At 36.6% G+C, this 10,350-nt stretch overlaps 1 long non-coding RNA gene across 1 annotated transcript in view; it reads left to right on the top strand.

Annotated features, from left to right (window-relative positions):
* The first annotated feature begins 283 nt into the window (after positions 1 to 283).
* Positions 284 to 10,350, top strand: part of LOC102005384 — a 28,184-nt gene continuing 18,117 nt past the window's right edge. Inside the window, exons 1-2 of the long non-coding RNA XR_264007.1 lie at positions 284 to 361; positions 2,412 to 2,458. This is a non-coding gene — a long non-coding RNA (uncharacterized LOC102005384). The remainder of the gene's footprint in view (positions 362 to 2,411; positions 2,459 to 10,350) is intronic.

The raw sequence follows: 10,350 nt of genomic DNA, 5'->3' as shown, positions 1-10,350 counted from the left end.
TCCCATTCCTTAAACACATGAACTGTAATCTGTCCCTAATCTTGCCTTTCTCTTAGATATTGGATGTGTTTCTTTGCTAAACTTTGCAAATTCTTGGTCTTACTGCTCACCCACCACTTTCTGTCCAATGTTTTGGGCTCTGGTGTTTTCTGCTGTGTTGAAAATGCTTCCAGGGCCAGGCTTGCCCTCCTGGGAGGTGCGTTCCTAACTCATACTCTTGACTTGGAAACCTCTGAAATTCCGGATTTTCACTCCTTTAGATGACCCGTATTTCCTCTTTGTGACATCACACTCCAGGTTTTAGCTCTCTGATTGCTCTGGCTCATTATCTTCTGCTGTCTCTTATTCCACTATGTGCAGGGTAAGTGAACATCCTAGTTTGCTGGGAACTGCCCCGCATTTATTCCCCTTACAGTTGATCACCTAAGCTGAGCCCTTAAATGCTCAGACTCTATCCTTAGTTTTTGGTTCTTTGTTAGTAAGAAATTTTGAATTTTGCTGATTTACCAGGAATTTGTGGTGTATTACTGTTATTACTGTGATGTACTACTGACCAATTCTATTGGCCATAAAGGCTCTGTAGAACTCTAAACACTGCTTGTGAGAAAAGGACTGAGGTTGTTGGTTAGGCTCTTGAAGTCCTAGGGTAAAATCCAAGCTCGACGAACTACTACACACAGAGTCTAACACAACCACTTAGTGCCTCCAAATCCTGGAATATGAACTAGTGAATTGTCCCGGCCCGCGGGTACAGTCAACGAGGACCCTAGAGGAGGAATGGGGATTATAAAGGGACAAGAGACACGAAGAATGGAGACAAGACAGGATTCTGATCAAGTCTCGTTTATTGGCAGGAAGTACCGCGTATATATAGGGCGCGGGGAAACGCGGAAGTTCTTACAGCGGGAGTAACCAAGTAACCAGACAAAGGCGGGAGTAGCTAGGTAACTGTGGGCAGTCCTGACTTAAAGGGAAAGGCGCATCACTTCGGGGAAGTAGGCAGGATAACAGAAACTTATCTCAGACAACAGAAACTTAATGCTTAAGACGGCTACTAATATACAATGGAGGTCAGTCAGGGTCTCCCACAGTGAATGGGAATAATGCTCAACTCTAAAGGGTAGTTGTGAGAATTAAAGCTAAAAATTATTAAGTTCTCCATTCAGTGTTGGTAAAAAGAAAGCATCAAATAATTTGAAGCCAGTTTTGTTTCTTGCTAGTGGCACTTCATTGTTACAAGAAATATACTACATGTATATTTGATTAAAGTGTGTTTTTCTACCTCAAACTCATCTGAAAGATATAAAAATACATTTGACATAAGCGAGTGTTAGGCCAAAAATTTTCACTGGAGAAGAGGCAAGTGACATGTTTATCTCAGCAAAGGTGCCCTTGTGGTCCTAGCATCTAATCTCAGGCGAGGTTTGTGTCTTTTCAACTCTTCTGTTTCCATGTTCTTATTCTAATAATTTCAAAAGATTTTGTTATTTATAGACACAAATCTAAAGAACATAATTAAAAATAAAATAACAGTCACTTTTTTGTATCCTCTGTATGTACTTGAATGTTTCCTTACCCTATTCTGGGAACTGGCTTATTTAATTACACAGAGCTTAGTAATTAAATATAACCTTTTTATGGTAAAAGATCCATTTTTTATTAATCAATAGGCAATGTGGTACTAATACTATGATTTAGAATAAACATATAGGCCTTTGTACTGAGTGATATGCCTCACCCCTTAAATACTTTTAAAAAATTTTGATACAAGTTCTCCTGAAGTCACTAAATCGTGCAGGCATAAATTTGTGATCCTCCTGTCTCAGCTTCCTGTGTGCCTTTGACATCAGCAATGTGCCATTTTACTTAACTAAGCAGAGCTATTTTTTTTTTATTAGTAAGTGTTTAATCAGTAATTATAACTTCTTTTTGCTAATGTAGAAATTCTTAAATTTCTGGGCAGATGAGAATTCTCTGGGGGTTGTATGAAAATTCAGAGTTCTGGCTCTATAACTGTAGTTTCTGATTTCTCAGGTCTAGTGTTGGGCTAGAAGGTGAACATTTCTAAACAACTCCTGGGTGATGCTGGCCCAGGGACTGCGCTTTAGCCACCATTGTGGGATACTTAAATGGCATTGTAGTTTAATTAAACTTTAATCTCAAATGTTTGTTTTACTTTTCTCCCTTGCCTCTGTTTCTAGTTCTTCTTTTCTCTTTCCTTGTTCTGCCTTTTTTTTTAACTTGGAAATTTATTTTTTCTCCTCCTCACTTTTTGACCTTTTACATGAATGATATTGAAATAATATTTATCTGTATTATTTTATCTAACTTTTGCTTCCCAATATAATTACTTATAGAACTCTAGTATGGTCTGTGAATTACATATCACCTCTTGGTCTTTCCCTTCTTAGATTTGGGGACCTGATGTTCAGTTAAGAAAGTGAAGTTTGATATACAGGTGATTAAGTAATTTGCATTTTATCTTCTGTTAGACCTTCTTAGCTGGATTACTTACAGAATTTTGGGGAAGGAAATGGCAAAATGCACATATAATGAATCTGTAATTACCAGTGAACGTGATTATTTCATAAACTTGAGTTTAATAATGTAAATAATATTCTTCATCAATGGTCGATCAAAGAATATTCAGAATTTCTAAGTTTAGCATACTTCCCACTCAATCACATCTTCTCTTAATATTGTTAAAATTCAATGTATGAATATTTATAATATTCAGTAATATTTAGGTCACCATAGGTGTAAGTCACAGGGCTATGCTATTGAAGTAGTTGACTGTGCCTTCTTGTGTAGTGACATCTAGATAGGTAAAATAAAATGCAACATTGTGATTTTTCTGTCTTGTCTAAATGGTCGATTTTTGGAACCTTGGTGTTGCTACTGGTTTTTTTTGCTTGTCCCCCTTTTTCTTCTGCTTGAGAACGCAACCACTGCTTACAAAACTCTGTGGTTCAGGACAGTGTGGGGAATGAGCATGATTTTTAGCCGGTGACTATGCAGCACTTTACCTAATGACACCTCTACCTCCCAGGGTGCCTTGTTTGCATTCTGTGCCAGGAGTACTCTGAGAAGCCTACAGCTGCTTTCATTCTGTTATCTCAGACCCAAAGTGCAGCCCCTGTGGCAGCGGCACAGCCCCCACCTCCTGTTCTGTCTGTGCTCAGGAAAGGGACTGTTAATCTCTGAGCTTGAGAAAAAAAAATTTATTAAAAGAAAGAAATGGGGCCACAGGATTCTTAGGGTGAGCCTCAGGAACACGCAAGGGGTGGCCAAGAAGCCATGACAAAAGCAAGAGAAAGATTAGAGTCTTTTTGAGGCTATGCACGATTAGCAAAGGACATGTGGACTACAGATGTCCCGAACAGAAGACCACATTTGCATCTCTAAGAACGAAGGCAGCTTTCTACTGAAGGCACTTGGAAGCCTCTCCAGGCCCGTTGTGTTATAAGTTAGATATTTCCAGTTGTACTTTCTCTTTATTCTTCTCTAAAACCAGTTCCATCTAGCCTAGCAATTCTGCATGCACTTCTGAAGTTTGCAATAGGAAACTAGATCATCTTTCCTTCTACTTCATTTTCCTATTCTTCCTTGATTAAATGTGGTCTTTATTAATTCTTGGACAAGACTGCTCCCTGCTTTCCATTGGTGGTGATGGGTGTCTGTCATTCTGCTTCCAAAATAAAACTGAGTATTGAGGCAGAGGCAGGAAAGATAAGGCAAGGGCTAATATTGCCAAAGACAAATGGCAGCAGTGGTAGCAGACATTTAAAAGACTTTTCAAAGCTAGGAACTGTCCTCAAAAAACTTTTATGGAGATCTGGTTATATGTGCAACCACTTTGAAGATGACATTATGTAATATAACAACCACTGTTAATATCCTATCACGTTTTGAAATTCTGTATCATTTTTATTGTTCTCTATGTTGTTTTATTTATGTATTTGTTTTTGTTATTTTGGGTTTTTTTCTTTTCTCTCTAAAATGAAAAACACAATTTATATGTGTATATATAGGGATAGCTGAGATAGGTGCATTGCTAATGTCTGTGGTTTATTGAAAGGAACAGTCAATGCTTAAAATTTTCTTTTTTCTTGACCAATTTTGCATGCTTGAATCTGGTCATCAGATCAACTGATCTGAAAACAACAATATGCAGTATAAGAACCATTGTTGAGCTCCTACCATCTTGTACAGTGAAGCTTTGCATCATTTCCAATGCTTTTTTTTTTTCATTACTTGCTACTGTCTTTGATTGTTTGATTTATCTTACATTCTTATGTCTGGTGGACTGAGCAATTTCGTTGAGGATAACAGTATGTAATGTAGCAACCATTGCAAATTTCTATCATTTTGTTTTGAGGTCTTGTATTCCTTTTGTTGTTTTTGTTTTGATTTTGTCTTCATTGTTGTTTTGTTAGTTTTTTTAATCTTTAAAATAAAAAATAGGTAGGCAAAACAGAGCATTATATAACTAAAAAAAAAAAAAAAACTTTTAGGGAGAAGTCAAGCAACAAGCTCACTTCAGCAAGACTCATTCTGGAGTCCCCTGACCATACCATCCCTAATGACGTGCATGATTTCCAATCTGTCATGTCTAATGAGAGATCAGGGGAACTTGATTTTGTCTTCTAAGTCATAATACTTTTTTTCTATTGCTTGTAGTCATTTAATGTTTCATCCTATTGATATTATCTCCTGGGATACCAGGTAATGAGATGGAGCACACAAACACATTTCTCTGACCTGTAAATGTTGTTGTGCTATGTGTATGGATCCGGATATTCTTCTTAGTGATTTGTTTGCATCCTATCTACCAAGAGAATCAGTGGGACAGTGAATAAGTACTTAGAAAAGGTGCTATTGAATGAAAAGCTAAATGAATGATTCCAGGCACATATTCAAGATGTATTTGAAGAATGGCACATTATACAAATTCTAGGTACTGTTTCAAATAGACCCCAACATGCATATGGTTGAAACATAATTGTAATGATGGATACATTGTATCAACTTGAGCAGTTCAGAAGTTAAATTGAACAACTCAGCAAGCATCCAGGGTTCTTACTTTGTAAACATCCTGAGTTTGTGGAAGAGGAAGGCAAGGAGATGGTGTGGGGTGATAGCTGACATACAATACAAGGGAAGGAAAGGAGGCTTCCTGCCCCTGCTTTTGCTCTTGCTGATTTTGCTGTCTTCTGCTGCTTTGAATTGCTGCCCCTGTGCCCTGCCACCCTGCCTTGGAGCCAGCTGATTACGGACTGAAACCTCCACAAACTGAATTAAATAAACCTTTTCTTCCTTAATGTTGAGTGTCGGGTGTTTTGTCCCAGCAACAAAAGTAATTAAGACAACAATAGAAGTCAAATTCTCACTTACATAACTAAGGTGGTGTTTCTGGTCACTGGGACCAGAAACTGACCTCAAGGATCAATAAGTAATGGACAAGAGGTTGACAGAAATTCTGCCATCTTTGAAACATGACTTCCAAACTGTGTAGTCCTGGCAGTCCTACTTGATTGACAGAACCAGGAGGAGCCCTTCTCAGAGTAGGGGGCAGGTATGGGTCATGCTGGAGGGGCACAACTCCCTGTCACATGCATTTGACTGGCTGGAGCTTGTCACTTAGGAGCACAGGCAAACATTCAGGTCCACGATTTTAGCAAAAATGTTGACGTGACTCCTTCTCACACTGGAGCCAACTATGAGTTCTGTTCCTATGAAGCAGGAAATTGCTAGTTTCTGAATGTTTTACTTTACATCTTAAAAATAAAGCTGCTTTGGTCAGGCTATTTGAAATACTTTTCAGATGCTAAAGTCATAACAAAAGATAAGTCAAAATATGTTTGATTTGCCTACGCTCGCTCGGCCACATGTGTCCTTGCTCTCTTTTGATTTTGCTGTCTGATGTGTGTGAGTGAGTGTGTGTGCACAAGTGTGTGTGAGAGAAAGAGCCACAGAGAGACAGAGACACAGAAATGCGCTAACTGTATTATTTCCCATCAAGTGCTAGATGCCATATTCAGAGCCGGGATGGAAAATGAGGGAAACGTGGTACCTACTTTCAAGGCTATTAAGAGACTAGAGATGTTCTCATAAATACAAAATTATAAACCGGTGTGGTGAAGTTTACTTCTCTCTTCCTGTGACTCAGCTTTTATCTTTTCTTAACTTTCTTCCTATTTTTTCCCAACGTTGAACTTCAAAGCCTCCAGTCTTTTGCAATAATAGACCTTTATAAATTCTGCTTATACCCCTTTTAAAAGAGCTTTCGTTTGCACAGGCTCTTTAAATCACTGCTAGTAATTTGTGAAAGCTACAGTTAGGTCACAGGCAGTTTTATTTGCATGTTCCTTGGGGAAGGGAAACAGACTTTGAGTGAGACATTTTAGAGACCTAAATATAAGAAAATTAGAAAATCTAGTAGTGCATTTACATGTACAAGATTTTCAAACACTTTTCAAAAGTTCTCAAATGTATCATTTATTATAATTCAAACAAATTTGAAATGAATTGAATTTTCACTATTATTCACATTATGTTACCTTTGTTAAAGTGTTTTTTATATCGCAATATAATTCTTTTTTCTTTTTAAAGAAAAACTTCCTCCACATAACTTGTTCTGTACGCATTTTAATATATTGGTCTAAGTGAAAAAGAATTTATTCAAAAAAATTCCGGGAATGAACAAGTGACACATTTTTCTCCAAATAGATTCATATAATGTAAATTCCAACCACATAACGTAAAATAAAACATTGCACTAAATGTTTTATGTGGTTATGCCTTGCCTCATGGTGGAGATTGCAAGCTTCTTAAAGTTTGAAATCAACATTTATTTCTCTTGACACCTCTCCACCATGGTAATATGTCTCATAATTACTGAATGCTGGACCATTCCTTAATTTTGTTGTACATTACAAAGTATTAACAATTTTGCTTTTCATTTCCTATCCATATTTCCACTTTTAAAACTTTGCTAGTAATAGCAATTATTTATCTATTTGTCATATGATGACATTGACCTTAAATTAGAATTACTCATTTAGAGAATAGAGCAAATTTGAATTTTCTTTGCCTCTCTCAGAAGTTTTCAGATAAGTCCAAAAGCATACTTTGCAAGAATTGCTGTTGATAATAAATAACAGACAAATAATTTAAAATATGGTAAAAGGTAATATGCATGGAGTGATTGAAAACTGGTGAACGTTTAAACTAAAAAAATTATTAAAAGTCACATTGCCAAGAATGATGGAATCAGTGTGTCTGCACTGCAGGGGGGAATATTTTGAGTATCTCAACAGGGATTAATGGTGAAGTGTCTTTTGCCGAAATACATTTTTTATTTAAACATTCACCACATTTTTATCATCTCTTGTATATGTAAAAGAAGTAAAGCATTTTTTAAGGCACACAAAAAAGGGAGAGAATAAAAAGGAATTCAGCCTTTGCGAAGGACCTCTGAGTCAAAAGTTCCACACTTCGTCAAAGACTCAGGAAACAAAACAAGCATAAGACAAAGAAAGAAACCAGATGCTCATCTGGGGCTCAACTATGGAAAATATTATATGTTTTATGGTTTCAGCAAAGGTACTAGAATAATGAGACAATCATTACATTTCAGTAGGACTCAGGGCAAGTGAGAAAGTACAGGATCGCTCAAACAAGTACTTGCTAATTTTACAGCCTTTAGCTGGTGGTACTTTCGCAGACATGCTTCTGATCCTAGTTGATTCCAGTATTACTTCCTTGAAAAGGTGCCTTTTGCCATGCTCAGAATAGACACCAACTGTGCAAACCCTTAGGTGCACGAACTAGGCACTGTGGTGGCAGGCAAGTTAGAAGAGGAGGGCCAATAAAAATCCTCATGTTTGAATAAGCTACTACCACTAGTAGGTCATAGCAGTATTAGGAACATTTTAAAGGGCATTGTGCTGGTTTGCGCTGTCTGTGTAGCTCACCTCGAGGGATAATTTACATATATTTAAATGTACATATTCAAAGTCCACAGCTGCCTGAATTCTGTTAAAAGGATGCAGTTGTGTAAACACCACTAAAATCACCGTGACAAAGTTTCTCATGGATCTCTGCTGGGACACTTCCCTTGATCCTTGGACACAGGCAACTACTAAACTACTTTCTGCCCTCGTTTTTTACCTTCTACAGTTTCATATAATGGGATTATGTCATATATATTCTTTGAGTTTGACTTCTATGATTTAGCATAAGTGTATTGCCATTTATTCATGCTATCATGTGTATTATTTTGTTTCTTTTATTTTTAAATAGTATTTTACTATATGGATATATCACAGACTGCTTACCCATTCATTTGTTGATGGACTTTTAGATTGTCTCTAGTTTTTAACTACTATGAATAATGTTGCAATAAATATTAGTGTATATTTTTCTGTGGACATGAGGTTTCATTTGTCTTGGATAAATATTCAGGAGTGGGCTTCCTGCTCCCTATGGTAAGTATATATAAAAGCTTTACATAAGATACTTCCATGATGTTTTCCAAAAGTGAGAACCTTTATTTCCATTCTTATTATGGGTGAGAGTTTTGAGGTCTTGATACCCTCAATACTTGATAATGATTCATCTTTTAAATTTTAAGCTACTTCAATGAATGTAGTGATAAATTATTGTGGTTTCAATTGGATTTCTTTGATGGCTGATAATATCAATCATCTTTTCATATACTGGTTTTAAGTGTATGTAGATATTTTTTCATATAGTCTGCTCCATTCTTCAGACTGTCGTGTAATTGAGTAGTTTGTCTTACAATTATGTGGTAAGAGTTCTTTATATATTCTCTCTCTATAAGCCCTATGTCCTTTGTCAGATGATTGTCTTGCAAACACTTTTTCTCAGTCTTTGGATTGTCTTTTCATTTTCCTAAAAGTCTTTCAAAGAGAAATTTTGATGTCAAAATAATGTTTCAAATTACATTATTTGTAAATTTCAAAATCCAAGTATTCATGTAGTATGTAGGAAGGTCATTTTTGGTATATTCATCTTTATTCTGTGAAGTTACTAAATTGACTTAGTCCAATAACTAAGTCTATTTCTTCAGAATTCCTACACACATAATCATGCCTCCTTCTATTTCTCCTTTTCCAATCTGGATGGCTTTTGTTTCTTTTACCTCTATGGCTGTGCCAGCGCAGGGCTGAAATGCTCACAGCAAACACTGTTATCTTGTTTTTGTCTTAGAGAAGGCATCGTACAGGTGTCACTACAAGTATAATGTCCACTCTAGATTTCCGTACTGGTCTTTTGTCATGTTGAGGAGGTTCCTTTCTATTCCGAGTTTGCTGAGAGTTCTCTTATCTATTTTATGCTTTCAGATGACTGTTAGATTTTGTCAAATGTTTTCTTCTGTTGAGATAATTGGGTTATTCTGTTTATAGGGTTGGTTTTTAAATGTTGAACCAACTTCGCATTTCCAGGATAAACCTCAATTGGTCATGTTGTACTTTATTTGTAAAAAATATTCTATGTACATTGGGGTCTCTGCTTACAACTTAATTTGTTTTATGACTTGGGTGAAGAAGCTGTATTCGTGTTTCTGCAGAGAAGGTGGCTGTGATCATGTTAGTCTCCCAATGCGGAATTTGCAAAAGAAGGAAAATTTTGCTGAACACCTTCATTTGGGAGCCGAATTGTTGCAAACAGAAGTGTTCATGAACCGAGGCATTACTGTATTAGTTTTGCTATGCTGGATTTGCTAAAATTTTGATAAGAATTTTTCTTGCATTTGAATTAATGAGAAATACTTATCTGTATATATTTTTCTTTTCTTATAATGACTTTTACGGTTTTGGTAGTAATGTGAAGTTTGTCCCACAAAATAGATTAAATATTTTCCTTTGCTCTAACTTCCTCAGAGACTGTGGAACTGGGATTATGTCTTTATTGAAGACTGATAGAACTTTTCAGGAAAGCAATCTAGTTCTGGAGTTTTTGTTGTAAAAAAACTGTTATTTAAAAATTTAGTTTCTGCTAGAGAGTTGAGATTATCTATGTCCTCTTGAGTGAAGTTTCTGTTGTGTCTTCCAGGAAGTCTGTGTATTTCATGTAATTGTCAAACTCACTAGCATAAAGTTTTTCATAATATTCTCTTATTGCATATTTATTTTTCCTTTTCTATATGTGGTGCTAGGGATCAAACCCAGAGCCTTGTGAATGCTAGACAGGTACTATACCACAGAGCTACACTCCCACCCCCACATATCTCCTTCTCCTCCTTCTCCTCCTTCTCCTCCTTCTCCTCCTTCTCCTCCTTCTCCTCCTTCTCCTCCTTCTCCTCCTTCTCCTCCTTCTCCTCCT

This window comes from Chinchilla lanigera, unplaced genomic scaffold (assembly GCF_000276665.1).
Source record: "Chinchilla lanigera isolate Chin_1 unplaced genomic scaffold, ChiLan1.0 scaffold00087, whole genome shotgun sequence".
Taxonomy (NCBI): domain Eukaryota; kingdom Metazoa; phylum Chordata; class Mammalia; order Rodentia; family Chinchillidae; genus Chinchilla; species Chinchilla lanigera.
This window is presented reverse-complemented; position numbering and strand designations above follow the sequence as displayed.